Consider the following 8,195-nt stretch of genomic DNA (forward strand, 5'->3'; position numbering starts at 1 on the left):
GCAAGGGTCGCCGCGACACCAGGAGCTAAGAGGCCGGAAGCGTGAGGGCATGGTCTGTCATTTCAGGCCTCAGTGTGAGGTGCTTGGCTCCAGTGGCCCCTACAGCCACACCCCGCCCACCCCAAACACAGCCCCTGGGCCTACGAGAGAGGGCAAGGCCTCCCCTGCCGGCTCTTCCTGGAGTCCCCTCCCCGCAGAGCTCTCGCAGGAGCCCCCATTCATTCCCAGGGTCCTCCCAGCCCCTCTGTGCTCCTGACCCCAGACCTGCCTCTGCAGCCGACACTCCCTGGCCCACAGCCCTCCGCCTGGCACTCCTTTCCTGCACCCCCCCCTCGCCCACTCTTTCTGTCTTTCCTGATGTGTTGACCAGAGTCGGCTGGTCAAGCTGTGGCTACAAAGGAGCCCAGTGCTCAGGGGCTGAAGACGCAAGGTTCATTCCCTTCGAATCCACCATGTCTGCCCAAGGTCAAGGTCGACACCTCTGGGCTCCCTGGGGCCAGATGATCCCTGGGAGGAGCCGGTCCCCACAACAGAGGGAAAGCCATGTGTGGAGTGACTGCAGCACCCCCCCCGCCGAACACTGTGTCCTGTGCACACCAGCCCCAGGGCCCCGAGAGCTGCAGCCCTAAGGGGACCCCATTTGTCTGGAGGACGGCACTGTGGTCTGCTGGACTCGGTGGACTTAACCAGCCCCCCACTAGGGATTTGGGGGCCACCCGTCTCTCCTTGGCCCGGTAGATGAGGCACTCCATGCTCTCTTCTTCAAAGTCTCCCACGGGGCCTCCCGTCTCCCCCCCCCCCCCCCCCCCCCGTGAGGCCTGGTTCTCCCAAACCCGCAACCGCAAACCCCCAGGCCTCGCCTGTTGTCCTGGGGACCCCGCTCCAGGTCACTCCTCTGACTGACGCCCTCCCAGGTCCGACAGGTCAGCTCCTCCTTGGCAACTCTGGTCCCCAGGAGAGCTTTTGTTACAGCAACTGTTACCCTCTCTGCCTCCTCCCTTCCTCCCTCCCTCCCTTCCTTCCTTCCACCAGTGCCTGCTCACATTCTGGGGGAGAGATCACACACGCACACGCACACACACGCACAGACACACACACACACACGGACACAAACGCGCATGCTCTCTCTCTCTCTCTCTCTCTCTCTCTCTCTCTCTCGGATAAGGTGAGGATGGCTTAGTGGTTTTAAACGGTTAAAAAAATACCAGTGTGCCCTGACTGGCGTGGCTCAGTGGGCTGCACGTTGTCCCACAAGGCAGAGGGTCCCCGGTTCAGTACCCAGGCAGGGCGCAGGCCTGGGCTGTGGGTTCTGGTCCCTGGTCAGGGGCGCGCAAGAGGCAACTGATCCGAGGTTTCTCTCCCTTTCCTTCTCCCTCCCTTCTCCTCTCTCTAGGAATAAATATATTTTTAAAAATCAAGAGAATGATGATTCCTGGCAACTTGATTTTTTTTTCTTAAAGAAAAACAAATTCTTGGCCACTATTGCAGATTTTAATATAAGAACAGTCATTTTCCTTGAAGAAGTTTTTAAATACTTGGCCTCCCTTGAATTCAGCTGCCAAGGAAATACTGACCCGGAACATGTGAGAGGTTCGTCTCTAGCAGGCCCCACGGACAGCTGGGGCTGGCAGACAGCTCCACTTGTTGCTGGATTTTAAACTTGGGCACCTGTGCAGAATCTAGAACATTCTTTATCCAGAAGCCTTTGCCTGTGTGTCTACTCATACCTTCTTCATTTCAGAAATACATCATTCACGTCTCCACGAGGCAGTCGGGAGCTGACTTGCTGCCCCGGGTCCCCCCGGGGTCCCCCCGGCTCCAGTTGGCACGGGCAGCCCTGTCTGGGAGCCGTCAAGTCTGGAGGCAAATCTGATAAAAGAGCCACTTTTACCCCCGAATGTGCCAACCCTCTTAGCCCTGCTGGCGGCCCGGGCAGTGCCGCCCGTTTTGTTCCCTCCGCATTTCCCTTCCACGCGTGAAGAACGCCAGGTCGGCGAAGAGCCGTCGCCACAGAACACACGCCTTTCCTGGTCATCCCAGCGTCTTTCAGGAGAGCGGGGTCTATGAAAGCTGTGACAAACGCGCCCCAGCCAGGTGGCCAAGGTCAGCGTCACAGTGCTCAGTCGCGGGGATGGCACATCCCTCATGTCCCCTGACAGGACGTGACGGGAAGGGCACTTCATGTCTGTGGTCCTCAAACCCCTAACTCCGTGAGTGTCTTCACGTTTCCATGAGAAAAACACCGGGCACACCCCGTGGAGGGGCAGCACCCCACAGAATTCCCGCCCCGCCCCCCGTCACTGCCAAGGTCGTCGCCGCCCAGAGGAGCTAAGGATGCAGGCGTGCCGGCTCCACGCCACGGGCAATCCGGAACCAAAGAGGACATTGGGTAAAATCTAAGGAAACCTAACGCAAGGAGAGACGTCAGTTAATGATCATGTGTTAACGCTGGTTCATTAGCCGTAACAAATGTACCTAGACTAATAGAAGACGTTAGTAACAGGGAAATGGGGCAGCGGGTATATGGGAAGTCTGCACTAGTTTCAAAAATTTCCTGTAAATCTATGAAATGGGAAGTTTATTTAAAAAATATCACAATTGATTTTTAAAGGACAGTTGTACTTTTTCTAGCTTTATTGCAAATAAAGATTTTCAGAGCGTTGGGAGCTCCTAAAGAAGTCAGCTGGGGAGTCTGTTACAAGTAAGCAGCAGGACCCCCCAGAGCCTTTTCAAATCAACCAAACACTTCCCAACCCTTTAAGATCTATTCCCCTCGACACGGATCTCAGGTGTTTACGCTTTGCCTCCTCTGGCCCAGGCGGCGGGAGCGGGGGACGCCCGCCCAGGAGCTCGGAGGAGCCCAGAAGAGGGCCCGCATGCCTGCTCACTTGTCCTGGCGCCCGTGACCCACAGGGGACATTCGAGCCCCATGTGTGTCCCTTCCTGTGCTTTTGGCTCAGCACCTGGCGCCTGATGAGGCCGTCCAAGGCGATCATCCAGTTTGTTAATTACTCAAGCCCAGGAAGGGTGGGACTCCCTGACTTGTTCTCTCTGGGAAGGGAAGGCAGGCAGAGCGTGAGCCTTTTCAGCCCGCTAGGCCTAGACGCCTGGGGCAGGGACGGGCCTGGGGGAACGGAACCAGCTGGGCTCCGAGATGGGCATGTCCTGTGACAGGGACACAGCTCGCAGTGTGGGCAGCCTCGTCCAGCCCACGGTGGCCGGAAGAGGACACAAGGCAAGGACGGAGGAATCTGCCCTGCTTTTCCCATCACACGGCTTGAGCTGGGACATCTCATCGTCTTCTCTGCCCCCAGGTCTGGACTCACCCCAGCAGCCCCTCCGCGGTTCTCAGGCCTTTGGACTCGGAATGAATTCCACCTGCAGCTCCGCTGGGTCTGCAGCCTGTGGGGCTTGCCGGCCTCCAAAATCAAGCCATCAGCTCCTTCTGCCCCCTCTTACACACGTGTATCGCTGGAGAACCCTGACTGCCCAGATCCTCTCCACCTGAGGCCTCTGCACCTGCTTTTCCCTCCTCTGGAAACACTGTTCCTTTCACCTACTGGCTTCCCCTGACTTAATCTTTAGGTCCCAGCGTCAGGATCCCTTCTTGGGAACAGCCTTTCCTGACACCCCAGGCTAGGACCAACATATCCCCCAGTATCTAGCTGGACCTCCGAGTCCCACTGGAGAGCCAGCCCGGCTTCCCTCAGGTGACAATGGGGCAGGGGAGGTGGCTCTGGGGGGGTAGGGGCGCGCCCTGCAGCAAGGAGGCCCACAAGCTGGAGTGGCCGGCAGGAAGGGGCCTCTAGGGCAGAGGGGACAGTCAGGAGTGAGCCCACACAGACGCGGGGGGCCTCCGGGGTAAACGAGACCGGCCAATCACGCGCAAGCGTGGGTGTGCACCCAGCCCAGCGCCGAGCCCGGGTGTGCTGCGCGAGTGAACGAAGGAAGTGGGATTCCAAGACCGGCTCTGGCTCCTGAGCACAGGCCGTCTTCCTCTGGGGCAGTTTCCGGTTCCTGAGCCCGGAGGAGGCTGTGCTCACAGAGGACGGGCAGTTCCTGGCCGGGGCTGGGGCTGTGGGGAGGAAGGAGGGCAGGACTCGAGGTGGCCCTTCCAGGAGGGCTGTGCGCCGGGCTCCTGCTGGTGCCCAGCCCATTTCTCTGGATCGCAGAGGGGTGATGAATTCGATGTGACCTTTACTAGCTCCACTGACACCTGGAAACTCATCCCATTTGATTTCAACACCCCCTCTCGGGAAGGGCAGCTTGTCAGTTTTCATCCTCCTGTGCTCAATGTCAAGGCCTTACCACAGTCTATTATGTTCTAATTTTTCCAGCGGGAGCTCTGCCCACTTAGTGTTTCTGGGAATTGCATTTGATGAGCAATCATTTCTGGGGATGATAATAAGATCGAAGCGACAGCATTTGGGTCTCTGACTCAGTGTGGGGAGGTCACCTTCCACTTCACAGTGACAAATGCATCTGCCTACCATTATCTCCGCCACGAGAAGTCAGGATATTTTAATTGGCCAGCACATTCATCTTGTGATAAAGGTAGGCATGGCCTCCTCCATTGGAAACTGATTGCTTGCAAAAGGGAGAAGGAACCGGGAGAGCACGCTGTAATTTTCACGGTTGATCCAAACTCATAGCATGCGCTTTCTTTTCAAAAATGATGACTACTTTCCAAGCCAGATGATGCTGAATGTCCTTTTGCACAGACGTTCTTTGTTCTTAGAAGTTAGCTAATGATCGGGCCAAGGAGTTCAGCGATTTCCTTGTCAGGAAGGCACCACGAGGAAAGTCACGGCTTGGGCACAGGAACGAGCCGCCTGGGATGGCCGGGGCCCCTCCGATGAAGCACTGCCCGTCCCCTAAACGAGACGGCCAGTCTACCCCAGCCCAGCACCTAACCGCCCAGTTTACTTCTCCAGCCTTTTAAGTGCAAACGTAAACATGCCTTCGTCTCGCCCCGGCCGCTGTGGCTCAGCTGGTTGGGTGTCGTCCCGCAAACTGAGAAGTCACCAGTTCAATACCCGGCCAGGGCATAGGCCTGGGATGCGGGTTTGGTCCCAGGTTGGGACATGTGCGAGAGGCAGCCGATGGATGTTTCTCTCCCTCTCCTTCTCCCTCCCTTCCCCTCCCTCTAAAAATAAATAAAATCTTTAAAAAAGAAACAAACCCACTCTGCCTACATTTCATTCCAAACTTTCTAGCCTTCCCGCTTTACTGTGCTCACAGGTGATACCAATGCAGAAAAGACTCAAGTTTCTCCCCGGCTAACACCGTCCTTGGCTCCAAGGCAGAGACCACCTGCACGCCAAGGGGGCACCTGCTCCCCACCCCCACCCCACTGCCGCCCCGTTTGTCCACCTTCTGAGTTACCCCCGAAAACTCGCCTCCTCCTTGGACTTGCTCAGATGCTCCCTCTTCTCACTGGCCACAGGCAGGTGCGTGGAGGCCAGTGAAGCCCCCAGAGACGGCCCGGGACACCGGCTGCAGGACCACCACCTCCCAGCTCCAGCCCTCGGTTGTGAGTAGAAATGAAGACTTCTTTCTCAGACTATTTAAGAGAAGCTAGGAAATCTGCATTCGGAGTGCAGTCTCCTGATTTCAAACACTGTTTATTTTATTTAAACGCCGCTCTCTGGTTTTTGCCCTCTAGACTGAGTCCCCTTTTTCTCTCCTCCTCCTCGGTGAGCTTTAAATATACAGTACATGTGAGCACGTTTAGTTTTCCTAAAGATATGTTTAGCTGGTCTTTTAGGAAAGAAAATAAGCAAATTCACAAATTAAAACGCTCGCCCGATGGCGCTGCAAGGTGTGGAGGACGTCAGCGTGAAGGGCCCGGGAAGCGTGGCCGACGGGCGGTGGCCCGTCTACCTCAGTGGGGCCACCCGGGCTGGCCACTGCTCGGGTCACGGCAGACAGCAGCCGGCCCACAGGCGCTGAGGCCTCGCAGGGCGGGCGCAGGGCCCGCAAAGCCATGTGTGAGGTCGTTCGGTGTGTGCACAGGGACCACAAGTTCACGAGGACACGCTGCGTCATGGGGGCAAACGCACCGTGGACATGAGTTCACTTACGGTGGCTCCTATTGCGAATGGAGGACGGCGGGCCAGCCCGGGGAGGCCAGCGTCCTCCGTGGGAACCAAGAGGCTGGCCCGCTCACGGCAGGGTGGGGCAAAAGGTCAGTGCGACAAACATTGAACTCCGTTCCAGTCCCGAAGGCTCGGGTATTTGGAGAAAAATGGACTAAAATTACGGTGCAAAGGCTCACTGAGGCACGGTGGCCCTTTGCGGAGGCATTTCATGAGCTTCTCACGTCTTTCTGTCGCACCGGAGGGTCGCAGCCGCTACAAACACCGCCTCCCACAGTGGGAGGAGGGTTTCCGGCCTCACGGCGAGCCCTGTGGGGAGGGGCTCCAGGCTCTCATGGGCCCTCTCACGCCTGAGAATGAACAGAATGCCAGTGTCCACTTCACCCTGCGCAGGGGCAGCCTGCATGTGATGCCCGTGTCATCCGCGCGGTGACAGCTCAGCCTGGAGCACTTCCGGTAAGGAGCCTGCAGCCGCAGCCTGCCGTCGCGGGCCTTGCTGGACTGAACACCTGTCAGCAAAGACTTCTCGGGGGAACAGTTCCCCACGGCCGTGGTGCAGGAATTCTCAAGTCACACGTCCGAGGCTTTGTACTGTACGGAGTGCATCGGTCTTAACCTACGGTCTGACACGCCCGTGTTCTAACGTGGGTTTCTTACCTTGCCAAAGGCGTAAATGTAAAACTGTAAACATCAAAGCAATTGGGGGTGAAAAAAGTAGTTTCCCATGTCTGCAACTATTAAGAAAGGTTAGACTGGAAAATAAAAGAAAGAAAGGTTGAATTGTTTCTTCCTACATATTCTCGGCAAAATCCCGTAGTTCATGCGTGCGGTGAGTGTGATAGCCCTTGGGGGCCTGCGCACTGGACTCCATCCACCCGGAAACCCGAAGCTCATTCAGCAAAGACACGAACCACAGGTCAGGGAGGACAAAGTGATGGGAACTCAGCCCCGCCCCGGAGAGGGGAGGAAATCCAACGGGAAAGCCTTCCGGCTGAGGCCAAGGGTGTCACCTGCAGCCCTGGACATCTTTATTCGGCACCTTTCTTCTCCTAAGAATTCAAAGGAAGTTTAACTTAAAGAATAATACTAAACTTTGCCACATGTGACCCAGTGTACCCCGAAAATGCTTGAGAGATAGCAGGTGTGTTAGGCCGAACCGTGGTCCCCAGAATGTCCGCGCTCCCATTCCGGGGACCCGTGACGAGGACAGAGCACGGTGAGGGGCTCAAGGCCGCAGACAGAACTGCGGTGGTGGCTGCTCAGTGACCATGAGAAGAGGAGAGAGGCCTGGCTTGTCGGGGGGGCCCAGTACAATCACCAGGGGTCAGACCAGGACAGAGGCAGAGCCCGAGGGAGACCGGGAGGTGCCGCGGGGCCGGCTGTGGAGACACAGGATGGGCCATCGGCCGAGGAAGGCGGGTGAAGCCGGGACACAGACTCTCCCCGGGACTTCTGGGAGGAGGCAGCCCAGGGAGACCCTCCTGGACCCCGACCTGCAGGCGCAGGAAGGCTGCTCCGTGTGGCTGAGCCACATTTTGCGGGGTTCAGGGAGCAGTGGCAGGAGCCTGGGGCAGCAACTGGTCTAACAAACGCGGCTGTCATGCTCCAGAGAACACGCTTTCCTGCTTTGCCTCCTGTCCCTAAGGTTACACATGGTTCCTCCTACCACGCCACTTGCATCTCAGTGACTCAAACAGCCGGTACCATGACCTTGGCCCGCCATGGCCGGCCCGTGAGGGCTGTGCACACCCTCCTCCAGCGCAGCCTCCTGGGCGCTGCTGAACGCTGGCGCGTGGGAACCGGCAGACTCATTGAGTCTGGGGAGGAAAAGAATGGGAGACCGTCCGGCAAGACCGCCTTCCGGGCAGTGCATGTGACAGACTTGACCGTCTCGTGCCCGGGCCCCTGGTCCCCAGCAGGAGCCAGAGTGAGACACTGGTTTGGGAAAGCAGATTGTACCCACAATGCATCTGAGTGTTTGTCTTGAAAATTTATTGGCATGGATTCCCACAAGGACGACGGTCAGAGATTCGCTCGAATGTGTTCCCGTGGAGCACGCGTGTGGCGCCGAGTGACTCACGGCTGCCCGGGCGCCAG

The sequence above is a fragment of the Furipterus horrens genome, unplaced genomic scaffold, assembly GCF_987537825.1.
Source record: "Furipterus horrens unplaced genomic scaffold, mFurHor1.1.pri manual_scaffold_4, whole genome shotgun sequence".
NCBI classification, from domain to species: Eukaryota; Metazoa; Chordata; class Mammalia; order Chiroptera; family Furipteridae; genus Furipterus; species Furipterus horrens.